This window comes from Zingiber officinale, chromosome 3B (assembly GCF_018446385.1).
Source record: "Zingiber officinale cultivar Zhangliang chromosome 3B, Zo_v1.1, whole genome shotgun sequence".
Taxonomy (NCBI): domain Eukaryota; kingdom Viridiplantae; phylum Streptophyta; class Magnoliopsida; order Zingiberales; family Zingiberaceae; genus Zingiber; species Zingiber officinale.
This window is the reverse complement of record NC_055991.1, coordinates 7,479,096-7,504,866: the sequence shown is the minus strand read 5'-3', so window position 1 is coordinate 7,504,866 and position 25,771 is coordinate 7,479,096. Positions and strand designations below refer to the sequence as shown.

The following is a 25,771-nucleotide window of genomic DNA, read 5'->3' as shown; positions in this document are numbered from 1 at the left end:
TTGTGACTGAAATAAGGCCATCACATAGCATGAAACTATCAGCAAAACTAAAGCCACAGTAGTATGAACAAAATTGTACACTAGAACATAATAAACTTGACTCTAACAAGAGGAAATCAAGTTTGGTATATTTAGTTAAGCTTCAACTTCTAATTTAGTGGTGTTGTTTGTGCTACTCTCTTTGGGCATAACAAGCCAGAGTGACCATGGTCCAAAACTTTGAACAAGACTGATTTTACCAACTAGTTAATGGCCTATACCATGTGAATCATTTTCATATAACCTTTACAAACCTATAATAAGATCTGAACTAACATTGGCATAAACCAAATTGTGCTAACTATACCAATTTTATGGATCAGTATAACTGTTAGAACCAGCTGATATCATTTCAACTCGTCACAAGTGAAAATATTCGTGACCTATACCATATGTTGCTTTCGTTTTTAAAAATCGTTGTTTTAAAAATGCACATGAATACTCATTTTCATTAGATTAGGAGTCTCCAATACGGAAGCTGAAAAATGCACATATGAAAATATTCACCCTTGTTTTATCTCATATAACAAACAATAGAGTAGTCTTACGAGGACAAAACCATCTCAGCATCACCTGTCATGAGGTAAACGAAAGCAACTAAGCAAAACTCAAATTAAAAGTATATGTAAAAAAGTTATTGTAAGACTCAATTTGTTCAGGGGAATACTCTGCAAGCAAGTACGTGCTGAATTCAAGAGTAAAGCCAACAAGTAGGAAATTAATGGGTAATTATGAAGAATATTTTACCATTTTTTACTAGCTATTAGCTAGGCCACAATCACTACAGTTGTTCTGGTTATGGAACTTGTTGGCTGATGCCTTCATGTATTCGTCAGTTAAATTTATATCAGAGTTCATAAATTTGAACCATAATGATGAAAAAGATGCACTTAAGGAGGAGACTTAATTTTTTTGAGACTTACTCAAGTGGGGATTTGAAAACAAAGAAGCATGCACCAATTGCCAAGTAGCACAGCAAGGGAACAAGCCCCTTTAAGTAATGTGAAGTTCCATCCTGTAAAAGTACCATTAGTTGAGTCTTGCAGGAAGAATTTTGGTTGAATCCTAGCATTTCAAAATAACTGAAAAACAACAACAAAAGTTAGTGTAACTAACAAGCATACCCCAATGAGTTACCTGTAACGTGAATGCTATTACTAGTATTGCCATGATCAATGAGCCAGTTTCTAACAGATTAAGATCAAGATCCATCTTGATTCCCGTTATCCAAGCCACCATAACACATAATGGAACCTTAAAAGGGCAAATTAGTACATTGTAAGCTATTCTTTAACATATACACAACATTTCATTTCAAAGCTACATCAAATTAAATCCTTACAACAAACATGGAGATCTGGGTTGCTGAACCAAGGGAAACACCAAGAGTAATATCCTGTGTGAGTTCAACAAGAAAAAATAATTATCACCATGAGAACAATCGTGTTTGACATTTGTTTTCCTTTATTCTTTGATTTGGGTGGATAAGCTAATTCATACGAGCAATGCAAATGTAAGTAATAGAAATGCATTTAACCGCATCACAAATATGGAAACAATTTGATATGAAATATTATGTTTTAAGAAATTTATACTGACATATTTGCCTTGTGTTGCTCAACAAGTTATGCACCTTCATGCATCAATATCAAAAACAGTATGATCTCACACATAATGCCCAAATGTTCTTGTGAGTCCAGCTATGTGTATCTATTATGAGAAAATATACAAAGACCAAGTCATTTAAAGTTTAGTGTTCCAAAAGAAATAAACACGTCGAGTTAGTATAATTTAACCGTTAGCAAGCTCATGATAACATGCACATCAACAACAAAAGAGTCATGAATTAGAATTGCGTACATATTACTAAAACAATTTTATAAGATAAATTGGCTACATATTGTGATTGCTAACATAAAATGCAGATCATTTGTCTGTAAGTGTTGAAGTACCAATCACAACGCAAGCAGCAGGCAATAAGATCCATCGAACCACCAAACACAAGACGGTTAAGTGGACCAAACACAAGACGGTTAAGTGGTTACCCATAAATTGGTTTGATACTCCATGGAGAATGAGCAACAGAAACTAGAAACTGTGATGAAGACGGCGATAACTTCAGTATGTCTTTCATCTGGTAAGAAATTGCAGTCCACACAAAGGATCTGAAACCCTGCCAAAGTATATAAAAATGACGATCGAAATTACGTCTTTTATAGAGAAACAAGATCAATGAAAACTACCAAAAAGGCAGGTACAAGAATGAATCGACAAAGAAGCCCTACTCTACAAGGTCGGAAATAAGAGCCAAAGGAAGGGAACCTGAGTGAAGTAGACCAAAGTGACGAGCCAAAGGAAGAAAGCTCCGAAGGAGGCCCGCATCCGCGTCGCCCAGGAAATCCACATCTCGATCTGCCGTACGGTGCTCAACTAACGCAGCCCTGAAAACTGGGGGGCGAACAAATCAAGAATGCACTCGACGGCGAGATGACCGGGAAGATTTGCTCCGGAGATTTGGTTTTCCCCTTGGGGATTGGCTTCGGTTCGTCCCCTCTTCGTCCCCCTCACCCAAACTCCTCCACAATGATAACGAGTTCATGTTCGGAGATCTCAACGACAACATCCTCATCAAGAAGCAAGTAAGATGAAACCCTAATGAATAAGCAGAGGAAAGAGGTGAAGGGAGACATTAACCTGATGACACTTCCACCGGACAAAAGAGAGAGCATCGACCATGCCCTAGACGCAGTCAAGCTAGCAAACAAGGTTCGGCGAGTTCTCGTCATTGGCGCATGTTCCGGTGAACAAACTCATCACCTTCCTCCACCTCCTCTCCACTTAAAAATTTGTGGAGAGGGGTTCGCCGGAGAGGGGTTGAATGAAGATGCTTAGGTTTTCGGCAGCAGGAGCGTGAAGAGATCGTATGGAGAGAGGGAAATAAAAATGGATAAGAAGGGTTCAGGAAGGCTAAGGCGGAAAACACGGCGCCAAAAATTTTTCACAGAGAGGGAAAAACACCGAAAGAATAAAGTAAAAGACAACGGTTTACAAAACTGTTGTCGTATCGCCTAAAAAAGTGCTTAAAGACAACGGTTTTAGATAACCGTTGTAAAATGCGTTGTTGATTTAAAAAAATATTGCTCAACGACAACGGTTTTCACAAAACCGTTGTCTTTTGTATTTTATGGGAGCTCAAAGACAACGGTTTTATCTAAAACAGTTGTCTTTTACCAAATTTACAACAGTTTCTTCTAAAATCATTGTCTTTGTGGTGTTGTCGTTTAACATTTTTGTTGTAGTGACGGTAGAAGATCAAGAGGTTATTGCTTACAAAGAAAGGTATAACTAGTAATTATTTTTCTCATCATACTAGTTTTTCTTTGTATGAATTCCAAACACAAGAGGCATATAATTCTAGGTTTCGAATTTGTGATTCAAGTTTGTGTTTTTTTTTGTTTTTCGAATTTGTGATTCGAGTTTGTGTTTTTTTTTTTCGAATTTGTGATTCGATTGTTCCTTTTGGTTAAACCTAGAGTTATATAAGGAAATTAAATATTAGATTTCATTAAAAGGCTTTGTCTAAGAAGTGGTGGTTGCTCCCATATCCAAGAAGGCCTAATGCCTCGCCATGTTTAACCTGGAAGTCGATTTCTGAAATTAATATTTAATTGAATTTATAACGTAGGTGGATTTGGATCAATAATGTTAAGCATCGTTTACGATCCAAGTCTAAACCATTAAGAACAGATAAGTTAAATTTGAAATCAATAATGTTAAGTTCCGTTTGTAATTCCTAATTTAATTTCTAAATAACACAATAGGTTGTTAGGAAAGGTTCGACACTTGTATAAAATTTTTGTACAATGGAACCGGTACGATCTTCCTAGGATCAATCAACAGGTTTAAGATCGTCGCTCGACCGTCGATGGAGATAAAGGTTTAACATCGCCGCTTGATGATTTGATATAGACTCGCGTTTAACGTCGCCGCTCGATGATTTGATGTAGACCTGCGTTTAACGTCGTCGCTCGACAATTTGATGTAGACCCGCATTTAACGTCGTCGCTCGATAATTTGATATAGACTCGTGTTTAACGTCGCCGCTTGATGATTTGACATGATCTTGGGTTTAAGGTCGCCACTCGACCGTTGAGAAAGATGTACTTCAAGAGGCCTCTACTTTTTTATACAAATTTTGCCCTATGCTCAAGAGACATACAAAAAATAGTATATAGTATTCATTCGCGCACCTCTCATTCAGCCCTGTAGGGTTGAAGATAGTTCGTGCTCCATGGCCTCTCGAGCCGCCTTCCCTCTTCATCCTCTAGATAGTAGGCATCCGAACGGAGCTTCTGCACGACCTTGAACGGTCCTGCCCATGGTGCCTTGAGCTTAGTGACCTGGAAGGTTGCTGACAAGGTACGCCACTTTCTTCCAGACAAGGTTGCTGACCTGGAAGGACCTCGAGATCACTCGTCGATTGTAGTTCTATTTCATTCACCGGCGGTACGCCATTAGTCGAATTGCTGCTTTTGCCCGCATTTCGTCCACTAAATCAAGCTACATCAGCCTCCGTTCGGCGTTCCCTTCGTCATAGAGCTGCACCCAATCGGATTCTACTCCTACCTCCACGGGGACAACTGCTTCGTTGTCGTACACTAATTGGAATGGGGTTACACCGATCACCTCCTTTAGAGTCATGCGGAGCACCCATAGGACACTCGGGAGCTTACCGACTCAGCTGCCTCTCATGTGGTCGAGTCGAGCACGTAAGACTTTGAGGATCTCCTGATTGGCGACTTCAGCTTACCCGTTGCCCTGAGGGTAGGCCACTGAGGTGAAGGCTTGTTGGATGCCATAGCCTTCACACCATTCTCTAAGCTCTCGGCTGGCGAACTATCTTCCGTTGTCGGATACGAGTCGGCGTGGGATTTCGAACTGGCAAATAATGTTTTGCCAAATAAATTTGATGACTATCTGCTCGGTGATTCTTGCAAGTGGCTTGACTTCTACCCACTTCGAGAAGTAGTCCACCGTAACGAGCAGAAACTTCCGCTGACCGGTCGTCATAGGGAAAGGTCCGACGATGTCCATGCCCTATTGGTCAAACGGGCATGATACCATGGACGCTTTCATTTCCTCGGTCGGTCGATGCGGTATGTTGTGATACTTCTAGCAGCACAACAAGTGGCTACCGTCCGAGCGACGTCTTCTTGGAGGGTTGGCCAAAAGTATCCGGCCAGAAGTATTTGCATATGTATTGCTATATTGTTTCCCTAACTTAAACGGGTTGCCAAACATCAAAAAGGGGAAGATTGTTGGAGCAATCTAAGTACCCTAGGTTTTGATATTTGGGCAAAGGTTTAAGTTAGGTTTATTGTTGTATTTGATATGCATTGTGAGTGTGCAGAATACAGGTACAACAAGGAAAGTCCAAGTGTGATCTTGACAAAGGAGAAAAGTCCAAGGATGAGTCTTAGCGGTGTAAGTCCAAGCATGTAGTCTTGGCAACGTAAGTCCAAGTGTGACTTGACAATGGATGAAGTCCTGGAGGTGAGGTGCCTCTTGGTAAAGGAAGACCCGACAATATGGACAAGGCCGAAGGAAGCTCCAAAAGGTAAGACTGTTGGTTGCTACCCGGAATATCGTACTGGTTCCCTTGTACAAAAATTTTATACAAGTCCTGAACCTTTCTTAACAACCTATTGTGTTTTTTAGAAATTAAATTTGGAAGCGCAAATAGAACTTAACATTATTGATTCCAAATTCAACTTATCTGTTCTTAGAGGTTTAGACTTGGATTGCAAACAATGCTTAACATTATTAATCCAAATCCACCTATGTTACAAATTTGATTAAATATTTATTTCAGAGATCGACTTCCAGGTTAAACATGGCGAGGCACTAGACCTTCTTGGGTATGGGATCATCCACCACTTCCTAGACAAAGCCTTTCAACGAAATTCAATATTTAATCTCCTTATAGTAACCCTAGGTCTAACCACTAAGAACAATCGAATCCCAAGATCGAAAAACAAAAGAAACACAAAATCGAATCATAAATCCGAAACCTAGAATCGTTAGCCTCTTGTGTTTGGTATTTCAAAATCTAAACAAAAGAATAAACTAGTTATGATGCGAAAACTAATAACTAGTTATACCTTTTGTAGCTTATAGACCTCACGATCTTCTGTCATATTCCTCTTCTTATCTCGGACGTCGTGTGGGCGACGATCTATCGAGATGAGAATCCACCCAAGCCTCCTTCTTCTCCTTGCAAGTTTCGACCACCAACTCTTCTTCAAGGAAAGCTTTCTTTCTCTTCTTCTTCTCCACAAGCAACCGACCACCAAGATGAAGTAAGACCTCCAAGTGCCGCCGGCCTCAACAAAAGGAGAAGAGAGAAAGAAGAGAGGAGAGGGCCGACCACCACCAAGGAAAGGAGAGGAGAGAAATAATAGATGTGTTATAAAGGCGAGACACCTCTACCCTCTCTTTTATATTCTTTGGTCTTGGCAAATAAGGAAAGTTTTAGACATAATTAAAACTTCCTTATTTTCCTTGCCAATAAAAGGAAAATTTAATTAAAAAATTTCTTCTATTCTTTTAATGACCGACCCCTACATCTCCTCCAAACAAGGAAAGTTTTAAACACAAAATTAAAACTTCCTAATTTATTTCTGGAAATTTTTAAAATAAAAATTTTGTTGGCGCAATATCCCTCAGGTCAAGGCTGACCTGGTTGACCAAGCTTGAGTCTTGGTTTGGGTTTCGATGTTTGACAATGCAGTTGTTCATTTGGGGAGATTGTTTGGTGCAATTCCCCTCTGATCAGGGTCTGATCAGGTTGGTTGAAGAAGAGTCAAGTAGGTCAAGGTTGACCAGATACTTAACTGGGAAGTCCTAACTAGGATGTTAGGCAGTAAGGAAATCCTAGTGAGTGAAGGCAGGTGAAAGACCTGGTGAGTGAAGCCAGGCAGAGGAAAGTCCTAGTGAGTGAAGCTAGGCAGTTGGAAGTCCTGGTGAGTGAAGCCAGGCAGATGAGAAAATCCTGGTGAGTGAAGCCAGGTGAAAGTCCTAGTGAGTGAAGCTAGGCAGTTGGAAGTCCTGGTGAGTGAAGCCAGGCACGGGGAAAATCTAGATGGATCAAGGCTGATCGGACATCTGGTGTTGGGAAGTCTAAGTAGGTCAAAGGATTGACTGGATGCTTGGCACTGGAAAATCCAGATGGGTCAAGGTTGACCAGACATCTGGTGAAAGTCCAAGTAGGTCAAAGGGATTGACCGGATACTTGACAAGAGGAGAAAAGTCCAAGTGTGTCAAAGGGATTGACCAGACACTTGGTGAGAGAGTCCTAGCTGGTCAAGGGTGATCGGATGCTAGGTTTTATGTACCAACAAGTCATGGTTGACTGGATGTTGGTTTAGGGGGCTTTTGACTTGCTTTTGGGCAAAAACCAAGATCTGGATTGATCAGCGGATTGATCCAGCAGATCTAGATTGATCAGCGGATTGATCCAGCAGATCTAGATTGATCAGCGGATTGATCCAGCAGATCTGGATCGATCAGCCGATCGATTGGATCATGCCCAATCGATCAGTTGATCGATTGATCCAATCTATCAGTTGATCGATCGGGTGAGTCCCCGCGAACAGAACCTCTTTGGATCGATCCGTGGATCGATCCAGAGGTCCCAATCGATCAGTGGATCGATTGGGAGCTGCTGTTTATGTGCGATAAGCCCTGGATCGATCAGCCGATCGATCCAGGCTATTCCAGAGAGCACAGAGGCGCTCTGGATCGATCGGTTGATCGATCCAAAGCCTCCCCGATCGATTGGGAGCAATCCAATCGATCGAGATCCGACCGTTGGCGTCGTATTTAGCTGCAGGCGAGCATTTCCTTCAGTAGAACTTCACCGATTCGTCTCAGATCACCACAGTGCTCCTACAGCTTCTCCACAAAGTTCAGATCGCCAGTTCTTGAAGGTTCTTGGAGGTTTTCCAAGTCAAGAGGCGGATCTACAGCTGAAGAAGAAAGCTAGGGTTAGGGTTTCGTGTAAGCTTGTGTTGTATTTTGTTTCCCTTTCCTTTTCTTCTTGTAGTGTGAACTTGTAGGGCTTCTCCGCCTTTAGTAGTTACCATAAAGGAGGGTTTTCATAGTGGAGGGTGCGTGAGTGTGTGGATCCTTGGATTAGTCACCTCTTGTGAGGTGGATACCAAGTAAAACCTAAGTGTTAGCGTTGTATGTGTTTGTTTCTTGTATTTCCGCTGCATATCCTTGAAGAAACAAGCAACGACGAGCACCTAGCACGCGACGAGCTATTCACCCCCCCCCCCCCCTCTAGCTACTTTTCGGTCCCAACAAGTGGTATCAGAGCGAGGCCGCTCTTCACCGGAATCATCGCCGGAAGGGGCAAACAAAACAAGCAAAGCTAGAGGGTGAAGAAGTTGAAGAAATCCTACAAGTCGAAGACTTCATCAAAAGGCTCAACTTCAAGATGCAATTCCAAGATGGACTTGGATTTGACACGAGGGTGGCTCCACCGTACACATCTACAAGCTTCGATTCTTGGAGATCAAGAATCAAAAACTTCTTAATGGTGGAAATAGAGCAATGGTTTGCTCTTATGGAAGGCTTCGAAGCTCCAACGAATTCAAAGGGAAAAGTTCTCAAGAGAAGCAAATGGAGCCCGGAGCAAGTCCAAAGGTGCGAAGCAAATGACAAGGTAACCAAATTATTGGTTAATTTATTGTCTAGCACAATTCTATGCAAAATTGGAGAGTTCAAGGATGCCAAGGAGTTATGGAGCAAATTGGCATCAATGCATGAGATCCCCTCCACTGCACCAATCCAAGATGAATCCAAAGAGGGTGACTCATTGGAGCAAAACCAAGAGGAGGACTCCGAAGTTGAGAGATGCTCAACTTCCGAGGAAGAAGTCCAAGAAGAAGAAGCTTCATCTTCGAGGGAATGCAATGAAGAGGGCAAGGAGGGAGCATACTCCTTATTCCATGTACAAGATGAAGATGAAGAAGCCTCCACCTCTAGGATTGAGGGGGAGCAACCTTCATTGACACCGGATCAAGAGCAAGAAGAATCTTCTACATCCGGGTCAAGAAGAGAAGAGGATGAAGAAGCTTCCACCTCCACAAGTCAAGCTAAATCAAATGGAGGAGCATCACTATCGGATCAAGAGGAAGCCTCTACATCCACATCACATGGAGGACCAAGTGTCATTCCTACATGTGAAGGTATAAACAATTCAATTAAAAATAAAAATCACATTATATGTTTTGAGTGTGGGGAGAATGGGCACTACAAGAGCAAGTGTCCCAACTTGGCCAAGAAGAAGGGCCAAGTGGCACCCAAGGGCAAGGAGAAGCCCAAGGAGACGATCCCCGGAACAAAAAAGAGCAAGGAGCACATTGTGTGCTTCTTGTGCAACCAAAAGGGGCATTACCGAAGTCAATGCCCTAAGGGGAAGAAAGTGGTCAAGGCTCAAGAAGGAAGCTCAATTCAAGGGGGAGCCTCCAAGGTAAAAAAGAAGGTAACTTTTATTGAGCCTACTCCCTTGAATAATGGTAAAAAGCATGCTAGCACTAATTTATATCATTTTAATGCTATTTACCATGAAAATAGGAGGCATGATAAAATTAAAGAAAATCATGTAGCTTATCATGCTAAAACCACTACACTTAGGGCTAGGAATATAGGTAAAAGTCCAGGCAAGAACTCTAAGGATTTTAGTTATAAGCCTAGAAATAAAAACGCTCAAGGACTTAATGAAAAATAAAAAACTAAGGACTTATGGAAAGAAAATCAAGTCTTGAGGTCAAAGCTTGATAAAATGGAAAAGACCCTAAAAAGGATGGAAAATATTCTAATAGGGCAAAATGAGAAAAATCTAGGGTTAGGACAACAAAGGTCATCCAAGGACCATAGAGGTTTGGGATACAAACCTAAAACTAAAAAGGATGTACCTACTTACCATAGAGTTCCATATAGTTATGGAACAAACCCTAAGTCTAGAGGTCAAGTCAAGGATACAAGGGAAGTTATCCCTAGAAGTATCTTTGCAACAACAAATGTGACTAAGACTTCTAAGAAGTCTAAGAAAGTCACTAGGAAGGTCACAAGGGAAGCAATCCCTAGGATTGACATAGAAAAAGTGACCAAGGCTTCTAAGAAGCCAAACAAAGTCACTAGGAAGGTATCTAGGGAAGTTATCCCTAGTGAATACCTAGAGCATCCAAGGAGCACCAATAGGTTTTGGGTTCCTGGAGCATCTTCTCTATCCCATAAATGGGTTAGAGAGTGTCAACTCTAAGAAGAAGGGTAGTAAACCCAACTTTGAAGAAATTGACACTCAAGGAGCATTTTCAAGGTTATTATCAACTTTTGAAAATGAAATGGATTTATGATTTACTTCTTGAAAGAGTAAAATGTGCCAAATTTGAGAAGTTTTGGTTTTATTTTAAAAATGGCACATATTGGAAAATCATAAGACCTACCAAGTTGGGATTTTGGTATGGTCTTAGGAAATTAAAGGCAATTTGAGCCTTAATTTAAAGTGCTACTCTTGTGGAAAAATAAAATATGCCAACATTTGAGAAATAAACTTAATTTCAATTGGCATAAATTAATCAAGAGAATTAGAAATGCCCATTTAGGTTTTGGCACTCTCTTGAAGCACTTTGCGCAATCTAGGGTTTAAGTTTTAGGATTAGCTAAGATTAACGATACTTAGATAGGTAATCTAGGTATTTTATTTATGCTAGACTTTGCCATGATTGTTTGCTCATTATATGCCATGAAATCATGTTTTATTGTTACACTCATGCCTTATTATGAAAACACAAAAAAAAATATCATGTCATGACATACATACATCATGTAGTTATAGGAATCTTTCTTTTGAAAACTATTTCATTTTGATGTATGCCATAACATTATCATGCATTATTTTTAATTCCTTAAAATTAAGGACAAATGACATTTATCAACAAGTACCAACAAGTGATACCAATAAGTGGTAACAAGTGGTACAAGTGTATCAACAAGTGACATCCTAGGTGGATGTCCAATATCTACAAAATGCCTAGATAAATATGCATGATCCCTAGATTAGGGCAAAACCAAACCTTACATCTCACAAAGACCTATAAGATGACTTGTATGTGTTTTGTGCACTTTAGATACAAGTGAGATGTTAGGATGATGAACAAAACTCAAGATGTTGATTTAGTGCATTCTTTTGAGTTTTGAGTTCATCAAAACACATAGGTATGTGTTTTTCCCATCATTGGGAAAACTAATGTACAAGTCATGTGCATTAAGCCCAAGGAACATGATGGGATATTGGTTTTGAAAAGGTTTTTAAAATGATTTTGGAAAACCTTGGTGAAGGCTATCTTTTGATAGTAATCACCATTGAATAGTTAGACACAAACTTGAAGAAAACACTAAGGTTTATGCAAGTTTTCAAGTTTGTGTCAATCTTTGAAAATATGATGTATTTTCATAGAATACTATTTTTCCTTGATAGTATATACCCTAAATAATGTCTACACAAATTTTCACGATTTTTGGATTTTTGTAGAATTTTCTAGGGGTTTCTGAAGTTGACTGAAATGGAATTTCAGCAAATATCAGAACTCCAATCGATCAGTGGATCGATTGGAGTGCCTCAATCGATCAGCCGATCGATTGAGAAGGCATTTCTCGCGAGCAGAAGCTTGCTGGATCGATCAGTGGATCGATCCAAGAAGACTGAATCGATCAATGGATCGATTCAGCAGGGTTCAATCGATTGGAACCCAACTCCAATCGATCGAAGATGCTGATTTTGGCTGGAAAAGCTTATTTTCAGCATTTTGAACCTATTTTAGTCTAGGTAACCATTCCTAACCCCTCAAAATACATTTGTATACATAAAAAGGGTGTTTTCATGTTGAAAATAAGGATGGATTGGTTAAGGGAGACTAAGTTGAAGTTTAGGTTGAGGTTTGCTTCAAAAACTTCGTAATTTGGGTTTCCTAAAGGTTTAGGGATTCCAAGTCATTGTTGGTGCAATGACAGAAGTTACTACCATGTCTTTAGGGGGAGGGACTCTTTAAAGACATGAGAATTATTTTTCATGAACCTTGGAAGGTGGTTAACCTTCTTTTCATAACATGCTCAAGGTTGAGCGTTTGAACTTTAATGGGGAGTGGATATCCTTATTGTTCAAGTGGTTTAAGTTAAAAATGCTCAAGGATGGACATTTGACTACATTAATGGGAAATGTAGGGTTAAGGATAATGAAGGGTATGGGACTTTCATTATCGTGTTGTTCACAACGAGTGAAGTTGTGAACAATGATGAGCAACTCTTCAGGGGGAGAGTCTCAAAGGGGAGAGTTTTCAACAAGTGAGTTTGTTGATGTGTGCCCAAAGATAGGGCATTTGTGATGTGTGTCAATAGGGGGAGAATGAAGGGTTTAAGTTAAGACTTCATTACCTAGAGGGAGTTTGCCCTCTTAGGAGGAGAATGAAGGGTTTAACTTATGTCTTCATTACCTAGTGGCATGAAGGAGGTTGAGGCTATGAGATTAGCCTAACTTAAATGTGGTATTGTCAAACATCAAAAAGGGGGAGATTGTTGGCGCAATATCCCTCAGGTCAAGGCTGACCTGGTTGACCAAGCTTGAGTCTTGGTTTGGGTTTCGATGTTTGACAATGCAGTTGTTCATTTGGGGAGATTGTTTGGTGCAATTCCCCTCTGATCAGGGTCTGATCAGGTTGATTGAAGAAGAGTCAAGTAGGTCAAGGTTGACCAGATACTTAACTGGGAAGTCCTAACTAGGATGTTAGGCAGTAAGAAAATCCTGGTGAGTGAAGCCAGGTGAAAGACCTGGTGAGTGAAGCCAGGCAGAGGAAAGTCCTAGTGAGTGAAGCTAGGCAGTTGGAAGTCCTGGTGAGTGAAGCCAGGCAGATGAGAAAATCCTGGTGAGTGAAGCCAGGTGAAAGTCCTAGTGAGTGAAGCTAGGCAGTTGGAAGTCCTGGTGAGTGAAGCCAGGCACGGGGAAAATCTAGATGGATCAAGGCTGATCGGACATCTGGTGTTGGGAAGTCTAAGTAGGTCAAAGGATTGACTGGATGCTTGGCACTGGAAAATCCAGATGGGTCAAGGTTGACCAGACATCTGGTGAAAGTCCAAGTAGGTCAAAGGGATTGACCGGATACTTGACAAGAGGAGAAAAGTCCAAGTGTGTCAAAGGGATTGACCAGACACTTGGTGAGAGAGTCCTAGCTGGTCAAGGGTGATCGGATGCTAGGTTTTATGTACCAACAAGTCATGGTTGACTGGATGTTGGTTTAGGGGGCTTTTGACTTGCTTTTGGGCAAAAACCAAGATCTGGATTGATCAGCGGATTGATCCAGCAGATCTGGATCAATCAGCCAATCGATTGGATCATGCCCAATCGATCAATTGATCGATCGGGTGAGTCCCCGTGAACAGAACCTCTTTGGATCGATCCGTGGATCGATCCAGAGGTCCCAATCGATCAGTGGATCGATTGGGAGCTACTGTTTATGCGCGATAAGCCCTGGATCGATCAGCCGATCGATCCAGGCTATTCCAGAGAGCACAGAGGTGCTCTGGATCGATCGGTTGATCGATCCAAAGCCTCCCCAATCGATTGGGAGCAATCCAATCAATCGGGATCCGACCGTTGGCGTCGTATTTAGCTGCAGGCGAGCATTTCCTTCAGTAGAACTTCACCGATTCGTCTCAGATCACCACAGTGCTCCTACAGCTTCTCCACAAAGTTCAGATCGCCAGTTCTTGAAGGTTCTTGGAGGTTTTCCAAGTCAAGAGGCGGATCTACAGCTGAAGAAGAAAGCTAGGATTAGGGTTTCGTGTAAGCTTGTGTTGTATTTTATTTCCCTTTCCTTTTCTTCTTGTAGTGTGAACTTGTAGGGCTTCTCCGCCTTTGGTAGTTACCATAAAGGAGGGTTTTCATAGTGGAGGGTGCGTGAGTGTGTGGATCCTTGGATTAGTCACCTCTTGTGAGGTGGATACCAAGTAAAACCTAAGTGTTAGCGTTGTATGTGTTTGTTTCTTGTATTTCCGCTGCATATCCTTGAAGAAATAAGCAACGACGAGCACCTAGCACGCGACGAGCTATTCACCCCCCTCTAGCTACTTTTCGGTCCCAACAAATTTCTCTTTCAAAATTCCTTTCATGGTTGGTTTTAAAAGAAAACTTTTAGAAATTAAAATCTCTCTATTAAAACATGCGGATGATTACAAAAAGAAAAGTTTTCTCCAAAATTAAAATATTTCTTTTAACTAAAAATAAGGAAAGATATCAAACCTTTCTCTTAATCCTTTGTAGAAACTATAAAAGGAAAACTTTAATTTAAAAAATCTCTTTTAAATTATGGCTTCCACATAAGGAAATATTTTAAAATTAAAATCCCTTTTATTTTTATTGTGGTCGGCCACCTTCTTGGGCTCCAAGCTAGGGTCGGCCACCTACTTGAACCTATCTCTCCTTGGTTTGGCCGGCTCTAGCTTGGGCTCCATGCTAGGCTTGGTCGGCCACCTTAAGGTGGGTAGGAAGTTGGGTTTAGGTGGGTATAAGACTTTATAAATAAGAGGCTACGACAGGGACCGAAAGGAGGAATTAGTTTTGGTCTCCTGATGAACTTGAGCTTCCCGTGTTCGCCTCGAACACCCAACTCGAGTTCATCAATAATAACTCATACTACTAAAGAGTTATTATTGAACTACCGCACAAATCCCATATTACTATATGGGCTCATTCTTATCATAAGTGTGTTAGTCTCCCTGTGTTTAAGATATAGAATATCCACTAATTAAATGAGTTACTGACAACTCACTTAATTAATATCTAGCTCCAAGAGTAGTACTACTCAACTTCATTGTCATATCGGACTAAGTCCACTTGCAGGGTTTACATGACAATTCTTATGAGCTCCTCTTGGGGACATCATCAACCTAGATTGTAGGATACAGTTTCCTTCTATAATCAACAACACACACTATAAATAATATTATTTCTCAACTTATCGGGCCTATTGATTTATCGAAATAAATTTCACCCACTGATAAATTAAAGAAATAAATAATAAATATATACGTTTGTTATTATATCAGGATTAAAAGCACACACTTCCTTAATAACAAAGGCCTTGTTCTTTTATGCAGTCAGTATAAAAAGAAACAACACTAAATGGTCCTGCTCAATACACTCAGAGTGTACTAGTGTAATTTTATAGTCAAGATAAACTAATACCAAATTACACTACAACTATTCCAATGGTTTGCTCTTATCCATCTTAGTCGTGAGCTACTATTTATAATTTATAACGAACTAATAACATGATCTTCTGTGTGTGACACCACATATCATGTTATTTACAATATAAATTAATTGAACAACTACACTTAGCATATAAATGTACACATTTGACCAATGTGATTCTTTATTTCAAAAATAAATGTTTACAAAAAGCTAGGGTTTTAGTATACACTCTAACAATCTCCCACTTATACTAAAATACTATGCTGTCATAAATGTTGCCATACATTTGATCCACATCCCCTCAATATGCCGATCAAAAGCTTTCGCCGGAAGGGCCTTCGTGAAAGGATCCGCCAGGTTTTCTGCTGATGCAATCTTGGCGACAACAACTTCTCCTCGCTTTACAATGTCTCGTATCAGGTGGTACTTGCACTCTATGTGTTTACTCGCCTTATGGGCTCATGGTTCCCTCAAGTTTGCTACTGCACCGCTATTATCACAATAAATTATGATGATGTTGGGCAAACCAGGAATCACATCTAAGTCCATCATGAAGTTTCTGAGCCATACAACTTCTATGGCTGCCTCAGAGGCTGCCACATACTTAGCTTCCATGGTGGAGTCCGAAAAGCATCTATGCTTAACACTCCTCCATTGTTATGGCTTCACCTCCTAAAGTAAACACAAAACCCCGAGGTCAACTTACTATTGTCCCTATCTGATTGGAAGTCCGAATCCGTGTAACCTACAGGGAGCAAATCATCTGCTTGGTAAACCAACATATAATCTCTAGTCCTTTTCAGGTACTTCAATATATGTTTTACTGCAGTCCAATGTCCTTGTCCAGGGTTACTTTGATATCTGCTAACCATGCCCGTAGTAAAACAGATATCCGGTCTCGTGCACAACATAGCATACATTAGGCTTCCTACTGCTGAAGCATAAGGAATTGCCTTCATTTCTTCTATCTCTTTTGATGTCTTCGGAGACATCTCTTTAGATAAAGATACTCCATGCCTAAAAGGTAGAAAACCTTTCTTGGAGTCTTGCATGCTAAAACGAGCTAGGATTGTATCGATATATGAAGCTTGGGATAAGCACAACATTCTTTTCTTAAGATCCCTTATTACTTTGATCCCAAGACTATGTGTACATTCTTCCAAGTCCTTCATATCGAATTGCTTGGACAACCATACCCTTACTTCTGACAACACTTTGATATTGTTTCCAACTAACAAAATGTCATCTACGTATAGTACAAGAAATACCACCACATTTTCATCACACTTCTTGTATACATAAGACTCATCCGTACAGTGAATAAATCTATACGACTGGATTACTTCATTAAACTGGATGTTCCAAGACCTTGAAGCTTACTTCAGTTCATAAATAGACCGATTTAGCTTACAAACTAGATGTTCTTTGCCCTTTGCTATGAACCCCCTCTGGTTGCTTCATATGGATGTTTTCTTCAAGACTTCTGTTAAGGAAAGCTATCTTGACATCCATTTGCCAAACCTCATAATTCATATGAGCGGCAATAGATAGGAGTATCCGGATAGACTTAAGCATGACTACCAGCGAAAAAATTTCCTCATAATCGATTCTCTTTCTGAGTATACCCCTTCGTAACAAGCCTTGCTTTGAAGGTTTCCACCTTTCCATCTATCCCTCTTTTTCTTTTATAAATCCACTTACATCCAAGGACTTTTACACCATTTGGTTGTTCTACAAGCTCCCAGACCTTATTAGAATACATAGATTCTATTTCAGAATTCATCACTCTTTGCCAAGATACTGCATTTTTATCTTGGAGTGCTTCGTCATATGTCCGGGGATCAGGTTTATGTTCACCAGGGATCAAGTTTGAAGACTCTCCCAAAAACATGAACCTCTCAGGTTGCCTCACAACCCTCCCACTACGACGAGACACTGTCTATAACTGTACATCATTTGTGACACGTGTTACAGTTTCTTGTGATATTTCATCTTGTACTGTTGGTACTAGACTAGACGTGTCCTCTCTAATTTCTTCGAGAATAATTTCACTCGTGGGCTTATGGTTCATTACATAATCTTCCTCTAAAAATTGAGCATTGATGATAACAATGATCTTCTGATTTTTAAGATTATAAAACAAATCACCTTTCGTTCCCTTAGGATATCCTACAAATAGACAAACTTCATTACGTGATTCTAACTTGTCAGTATCTCCCTTCAGCACATGTACTGGACTCCCCCATATTCGAATATGACTCAGACTAGGCTTACGCTCATTCCACAATTCCATGGGAGTAGAGAGTACTGATTTAAAAGGTACCATATTCAAAATGTACACTGCTGTTTCCAGAGCATATCCCCAAAATGAATCTGGTAATTCTGAATAACTCATCATCGATCTAACCATCTCCTAAGAGTTCTATTCCTTCTTTCTGCCACACCATTCTGTTGGGGTGTACCAAGTGCAGACAATTGAGATTGAATCCCGGCCTCTGATAAGTAATTCCTAAACTCTCCAAAGAGGTATTCGCCACTACGATCAGACCGTAGTGTCTTGATACTTTTACCATGACCTTTCTCCACATCAGCCTTGTACTCTTTGAACTTATCAAAGCATTCAGACTTGTGGCGCATCAAGTAAATATACTCATAACTCGAATAATCTTCTATGAAAGAGACAAAATATTCGAAACCACCTCTTGCCTGAAAAGACATAGGACCACACAAATCAGAATGAACCAGTTCTAACACATCTTTGGCTCTATACCCCTTGGCCTTAAAAGATCTCTTGGTCATTTTACCTTCCAAGCAAGATTCGCAAGTTGGAAAGTTTTCCAACACTAATGAACCCAAGAGTCCATCGGCTATTAGCCTTTGAATCCTACTCAAGTTAATATGACCAAGCCTTAGATGCTAAAGATATGTTTGGTTCATTTCCGAAGGTTCCTTTCTCTTATTAGAATTAGAAGATGTGTTATTAACTTCCATTTGTTGCTTTGTGGGAGAAATTGGATTTAGAGTATACAAATTGTCTAGTAATACACCAGAACAGATAATAACCCTATTTTTTTTATAACTATTTTGTCATCAAAAGAAACAGAATATCCATCCATAAATAGTTTAGAAACTGAAATTAAATTCTTTCTAAAACTTGGTACATAAAGATAATTTCTCAAAATCAAAGTTCTATTCCTATCAAATGATAAGTAGACGTTTCCCACTGCAACAACCGCCACTTTCGTAGAATTACCCATATAGACGGTTATCTCTCCCTCATATAGTCGTCGGGTTTCCTGGAACCCTACAATGTATTGCAGACATAATCAGTGGCTCCTGTATCTACACACCAGGTACTGGTAGATAACACCGCTAAACATGTTTCAACTACAAGAGAATAAGATATACCTTTATTGTTCTCTTTCCTACGAGGACAATCCGTCTTCCAATGTCCAGACTGCTTGCAAATAAAGCACTTGCCCTTCGGCTTCTTTACTCCTGCTTTAAGTCCAGTATCTAGAGATTGTTTCACTTTCTTTGCCAAGCCAGCTTGTTTCTAATTCTTCTTCTTGCCTTTTTGACTTAGAAGTAGAAACATTTTTAACAAAGTGAATTTGAGAATTATGACGAAATAGTCCTTCTGTTGCCTGAAGTTCTATCAGTAGTGTAAGACCGTTAGATTCGATAGAGGGGGCAGTGAATATCGATTCGAAAATCTCGAGTTAAAACGCAGCGGAAAAGTAAGGAAGTAAAGAGATGAACACGGTTGATTTTTACTTCGTTCGGAGCCTGTGACGACTCCTACTCGAAGGCCCGTACTCCTTGAGTACTTTCGTTGGGCAATTCACTAGCAATTCAGATAATTACAATTTACGTACAAATATTGCTAATGAAAGAAAAACAAAGCTATACCGACAAATAATGAATTAAAAGAAAAACGGAGTGAGTCGTCGGAGCTTTGTGAACGTCGTTGGAGCGCAGAGTAGCAGAGTGATTGAACTCAGAGTTCTCAGAACACAGATATGTTGAAGCTCCTGCCTGGGGCTTCTTTTATATGCTGCTCCGGGCGCCTGGATCCCTTCCGGGCGCCTGGAATGTGACGTAACACTCCCAACCAGCATGCTCCAAGTGTCAACGTCGCCCTGGGGATAAAACTTGCCTCCGGGCGCCTGGACTTCCGGGCGCCCAGAACCATCCCGAGCGCCCGGACCCTCACTGTTTCCTACCTGCAAAACAGTGTTAGTCCGAGGCAAATAAAAACCCTGCAGCACAGATTGTAAGCACATTTTTATAGATACGCTAAGTAATAAAAATTAACAACAAGAGTATGACTTAGATTCCGTCTTTCCGAGACCGGAATCTAGTCACGATCTCGACTTAGATATCCGAAATGGATCTAAGCCGGATCGACGCCTAATGTTCCCTTCCCGGGAACGCGTCCTCGCAGTCACTCCCCTCCAGTGACTTACCTCACTTACCTGCCAGACGTCCGGTCAGCCCGTCGACCCGCCTGGGCTTCTCGCCAGCTATCCGGTCAGCCCGTCGACCTAGCTGGACTTCTCGCCAAGCGTCCGGTCAGCCCGTCGACCCGCTTGGACTTCTCGCTAGCTATCCGGTCAGCCCGTCGACCTAGCTGGACTTCGTGCCAGACATCTGGTCGGCCCGTCGACCTATCTGGACTTCTCCTGCACACTTTATCAAAGTGTCAGACAACAACAGACTAACTTAACCTGATTTGTCATTCATCAAAACCTGGGTTAAATCGTTAGTGCTAACCGCATCAACAATCTCCCCCTTTTTGATGGAATGACAACTTGGTTAAGTTAGTGAAAACATATGCAAGAAAAAACAAGCATTTAAAGGGTTTTTAAGTTAGTTTGTATTTTCAATTCTGGTTTAGCTGGTTTAGCTAACTTAACCACCTAACTCTCCCCCTTTGGCATTCATCAAAAAAAAAATAAGCAAGAGTAAACAAGCATAGTGTGGAGTTACTGTAGAAAGTTATTAATTTAAGAAACAGCTTATTTTGGAAAATATCTACGTTTGATTCAAAGATACTGATAAAAGTGTAATCTTTAAGCCCAAATTAAAAGATAGGCAAGTTGCCTTGGGGGAGTCAAGTTGAATTTTGAAAAGTATAAGTTTAAAGTTAATCAAGTTTAACATTTCAAAAGTGTAAAATTTTTCAAATCAGGTTTTTCAAATTAGATTTTAAGTAACATTTACTTTTCAAAAGGTAAATTCTAATTTTCAAACACTAAGTTGAATTTAGTTTTCAATTTTGATATTTTCAAAACAAAGCAACATTTTTAATTTTTCAAAAGCAAGTAAAATTTTAGTCAAAATAAATTTGCTAAGTTTGGAAAGTTTAATTTTCAAGCATATGTTACAAAACTGACTAAATTTAAATGTAATAATTTTTAATTGAAAATCAATTTTAAAAATTAGTTGGGATTTTTAAACTTCCAAACTTTTAATTAATTTCTCCCCCTGAACCTGATATCTAAGATAAAGCTTTTGAAAATATTTGCTAAGAATTTTTAATATAAGATTTTCAAAGTAATTGGAGTAGAATTTTCAAAAGAAATAAAAAAAACGCTTTAGTTAATCCTCCTGAATTTGATACTCAAATTTACATAGCTGTCTAACCAATTAGTTACTAACTAACTATCAGAAAATAGCAGTTTTCACTTGGTTAGTCAGATTAAGTTGATTATAAGCAGTCAGTGTTTGACTTGACTGATGAGCTTAATCTGATTAATATCTGAGTTGTATTTAACGTCCAGACTTATGTCGATGCACTGATATAAGCATCTTAAGTCCAGACAGTTGACCTATGCATCTCACCCCTTTCTATGTTTTTCAAAAACAAGCAAGGTAAACCTAAGGTGTTGGTGAGATGCTTAAAACTAGTCCTATGGGTACATGCTTTCTAAGGATTCAAAAACTAATCTAAGGCCAAAACTGTTTTTGAAAATCTAAAAATGGAAAGTTTTGAAAACAGACAAGTTTAACCTATAATTTGATGAAACCATTTTTGAGAGTATTTTTGAAATTTCCTAGTCTATTGAGCACATCCCTAATTGTCGTCGTAAGTTGCTAAATTCACTTTCAGGGAGTGGTTTTGTAAAAATGTCAGCTAAATTTGATTTAGACTCAATGTACTTGAGTTCAATATCACCTTTAGTAACATGATCCCTGATGAAGTGGTGCCTAATTTCAATATGTTTGGTTCTTGAATGATGCACAGGATTCTTGGTTAAGTTAATTGAACTTATATTGTCAATTAATACTTTTACATTTGTGATATTTAAGTTGAAATCTTTTAGAGTATGCATCATCCATAATAACTGTGCAACACATTCGCCTATAGCTATGTATTCTGACTCAGTTGTAGATAGTGCAACACAGTGTTGCTTTCTACTAAACCAGCTGACAAGGGATGGACCAAGTAGTTGGCATCCACCACTTGTGCTTTTGCGGTCTAATTTGCATCCGACATAATCTGAGTCAGAATATCCTATTAATTCAAAGTTGTTGGTCCTAGGATACCAAATTCCTACATTTGTGGTTCCCTTGAGGTATCTAAAGATTCTTTTGACTTGAGTCAAATGAGATTCTTTAGCACAGGTTTGGTATCGAGCACACATACTAACTGCAAATAAAATGTCAGGTCGGCTTGCAGTTAAGTAAAGTAGACTACCTATTGCGCTCCGATAATGTTTTAAGTCTACAGATTTTCCATTAGGATCATCATCTAGGATTGTGTTTACGGCCATAGGTGTTTTTATTTCTTTAGTATTTTCCATTCCAAATTTTCTAAGTAACTCCTTAGTATATTTTTGTTGATAAATATAATTTCCTTCATTTGTTTGTTTGACTTGTAACCCTAGAAAATAAGTTAATTTTCCTACCAGACTCATTTCGAATTCGTGTTCCATTAGGTTTGTAAATTCGTTTAAAAATTCTGAGTTTGTTGAACCAAAGATGATATCATCTACATAGATTTGAGCTATAAAAATATCTTCTTTTATTGATTTCACAAATAGTGTTGGGTCAACTTGACCTTGGTTGAACCCTTTAGAGATTAAGTAAGAGGTTAGTCTTTCATACCATGCCCTAGGTGCCTGTTTAAGTCCATATAATGCCTTTTTTAATTTGTAGACATAATCAGGGTGTTCTAGGCTTTCAAAACCTGGTGGCTGACCTACATAAACTTCTTCTTTTATCAATCCATTAAGAAAGGCAGACTTGACATCCATTTGGTATAGTTTGAATCCTTTATGGGCTGCATAGCTTAGTAACATTCTAATGGACTCTAGTCTAGCTACCGGGGCATAAGTTTCATCATAGTCAAGTCCTTCAACTTGACTGAACCCTTTGGCAACTAACCTGGCCTTGTTTCTAGTAATTTCTCCAGTTTCACTTAACTTGTTTCTAAATACCCATTTGGTTTCTATTATTTTCTTATCGTTAGGTGGAGGTACTAGGTCCCAAACTTCATTGCGCTCAAATTGAGCTAATTCTTCTTGCATAGCTATGACCCAGTCTGGGTCAAGTAGAGATTCAGCTACAGTTTTGGGTTCAATATTTGAGATTAACGAGATTTGACTTAGGTTTCTGAAAGATGACCTAGTTTGGACCCTAAGGTCTGGGTCACCAATTATTTGATCAGTAGGATGGTTTGGGTTGACTCTTATGGTTCTAGAAGGTTGACTTTCTTGTAGTTGTTCTTCTTCTTCATGATTTTGGGTTTGGTTTGTTCCTTCAGAATTGATATGTTCATGAACAGGGTCAACTGGTTGAGGTTGGGCTTGTTCTAGGTTTTGATTGGATTCTTTGAATTTTACATTGGTGGTTTCCTCAATTCTTAAGGTAACTTTATTATAAATTCTATAGCCTCTGCTATTCAGAGAGTACCCTAGAAAAATTCCATTTTCTATTTTGGAAGTGAATTTGCCTAAGTGTTCTCTAGTATTTAGGATAAAGGCTGGGCAACCAAATACCTTAAAGTGTTTTATATTAGGTTGTTTGTTGTATTTTATTGTGTTTTGAAATATTTTATTGTGTTTTTTGTTTAGTGTTGTTCGGTTTTGTACATAGCAGGCTGTACTAACAGCTTCTGCCCAAAAATATTTAGGTAAGTTGTATTCGTTTAGCATAGTTCTAGATGCTTCAAGTAAAGTTCTATTTTTCCTTTCTACAATTCCATTTTGTTGGGGAGTTTTAGGGCAAGAGAATTCATGATGGTAGCCATTGTCAAGGCAAAATTTATCAAAATTATGATTTTTAAATTCTCCTCCATTATCACTTCTGATTCTTTTAATTTTTATGCCTTTTTCATTTTCAATTTGTTTGCAGAAATTTGTAAAAATTTCAAAGGTTTCATCTTTATTTTTTAAGAATTTGACCCAAGTGAACCTAGAATAGTCATCTATTATAACTAAACAGTATAGACTTCCATTTATTGATTTAACTCCATGGGAGTCAAATAGGTCTAAGTGTAAAAGTTCTAGGACTGAGTTGGTTTGGGATTCATTAATTGGTTTGTGGGTAGATTTTGTTTGTTTGCCTTGTTGACAAGCATTACATATCGTTAAATCTAAGTTAGGTAATTTTGGTAAGCCTCTAACTAGACCATTTAATTTACTTATGTTTCTGAAATGTGTGTGTGACATTCTTCTATGCCATAACCAGGTTTCTTCTTTTTGTGTTAAATAACACTTGACTGAAGAAGTGGTTAAGTTAATGACATAGATATTGTCTTTTCTAAAGCCTTTTAGGATTATAGTTGGATTATCTAGATGTTTGATCAAACATTCCGTGGATAGAAATTTTACCTTATACCTAGTGTCACATAATTGACTTATGCTCAGAAGATTGTATTTAAAATTTTCAACAAGTAGAACATTTGTAATTATGAAATCTATTTTTAATTCAATATTACCTATACCAATTATCTTGAGTTTACCGTTGTTTCCAAAGGCAACTGTTCCTAGGCTTTTGTAGGTTAATTGAGTGAACTTGGTGTGATCTCCAGTCATATGTTTGGAGCAACCACTGTCCAAAATCCACTTGGTTTCTTACAACAAGTAGGATTTTTATGTTAGTCTTAGTTTATCAATTTTTAATCAATCATTATTTAAAAAAAAATCTTAATTTTAAAATTTTGAAATTAATTTAAGTTTAAAATTTTGAAGTTAAAATTAAAATTTTGAAATTAATTTTTAAGTTACAATTAAAATTTTGAAATTAATTTTTAAGTTAAAATTAAAATTTTGAAATTAATTTTTAAGTTAAAATTAAAATTTTGAAATTAATTTTTAAGTTAAAATTAAAATTTTGAAATTAATTTTTAAGTTAAAATTAAAATTTTGAAATTAATTTTTAAGTTAAAATTTTGAAATTAATTTTTAAGTTAAAATTTTGAAATTAATTTTTAAGTTAAAATTAAAATTTTTAAATTAAAATTAAAATTTTTAAATTAATTTTTAAGTTAGAATTAAAATTTTGAAATTAATTTTTAAAGCCTTATTCATCTCACCCGAACTATATTATCAATCAGGGAATCCTATGATTTTGTGAGATGAAATTGGTTTGATTACAGACTTTTGGTTTAACTTGTGTTAGATTCAGACTTAGCTTTGGTTTCCACAAATAGGCATTCTTCGGATAAACTTCTAAGCTTGGTGAGTCACAAGGATATCATTAGAAGTAACCAACCTTTCGAGGTTTTCCGAATAGTCCTATCCACGGAACTTAGTACTAAATCTTGGTCTAACTGGTTAGGATTCGTTTAAGGGTAGCTTCGGTCAGTTCCACTTGGCCAAATGCACCAGATCGAAACCATATCTTTCTAGACATGCGATGCCCAAGTTTCCCTAACGTACTATCATCCAAAAATTTCACCAATACCATGATTCAAGTTAAACTTGGTCTCTAATTCTAATTGCCCTGCCGGGTTTGTTAGTTTTGGGTTACCCTGTCGGGTAAGTTAGTTTTGGAGGTGCCAGCTATTCTGGAGCCTCCCCCTGAATTATTGGCCATTAATTTAAGTTTTAATTTTAGGCTTGTATCGATTCTTTTTATAGTTATAATCAACTTGGTGATAATCTAAATTTTGTTGAGTTTTGAATTTTGATTTTAATTTAGATTTATATTTTAGTTTTTGATCTGATTTATTCAAGTTTATATAATGTATTTTATCTTTAGGTATATAGAATTGATTAAGTCCTACTTGCGTGGTTAAGCACGCTTTCGGAACCCAAGCTTGTTTAGTTGCTTTGTGTTGGGTTAATAATGATTTAAAGGTTTTGTTTGAGTTTGACTTATATCCAAGTCCGGTTTTATTATAGCATGCCTTTTGGTTATTTAGAATTAAATCTAAATTTTTAGATCTTGTTGTGAATTTTTCCA

At 38.5% G+C, this 25,771-nt stretch overlaps 1 long non-coding RNA gene across 1 annotated transcript; it reads right to left on the bottom strand.

The window, feature by feature from the left end:
- Positions 1-942: 942 nt before the first annotated feature.
- Positions 943-1,442, bottom strand: LOC121968053. The gene is made up of 3 exons (XR_006107908.1): positions 1,382-1,442; positions 1,177-1,293; positions 943-1,054 (listed from the first exon to the last, which is right to left on the bottom strand). It is a non-coding gene; the product is annotated as an uncharacterized LOC121968053 (long non-coding RNA).
- Positions 1,443-25,771: the final 24,329 nt, after the last annotated feature.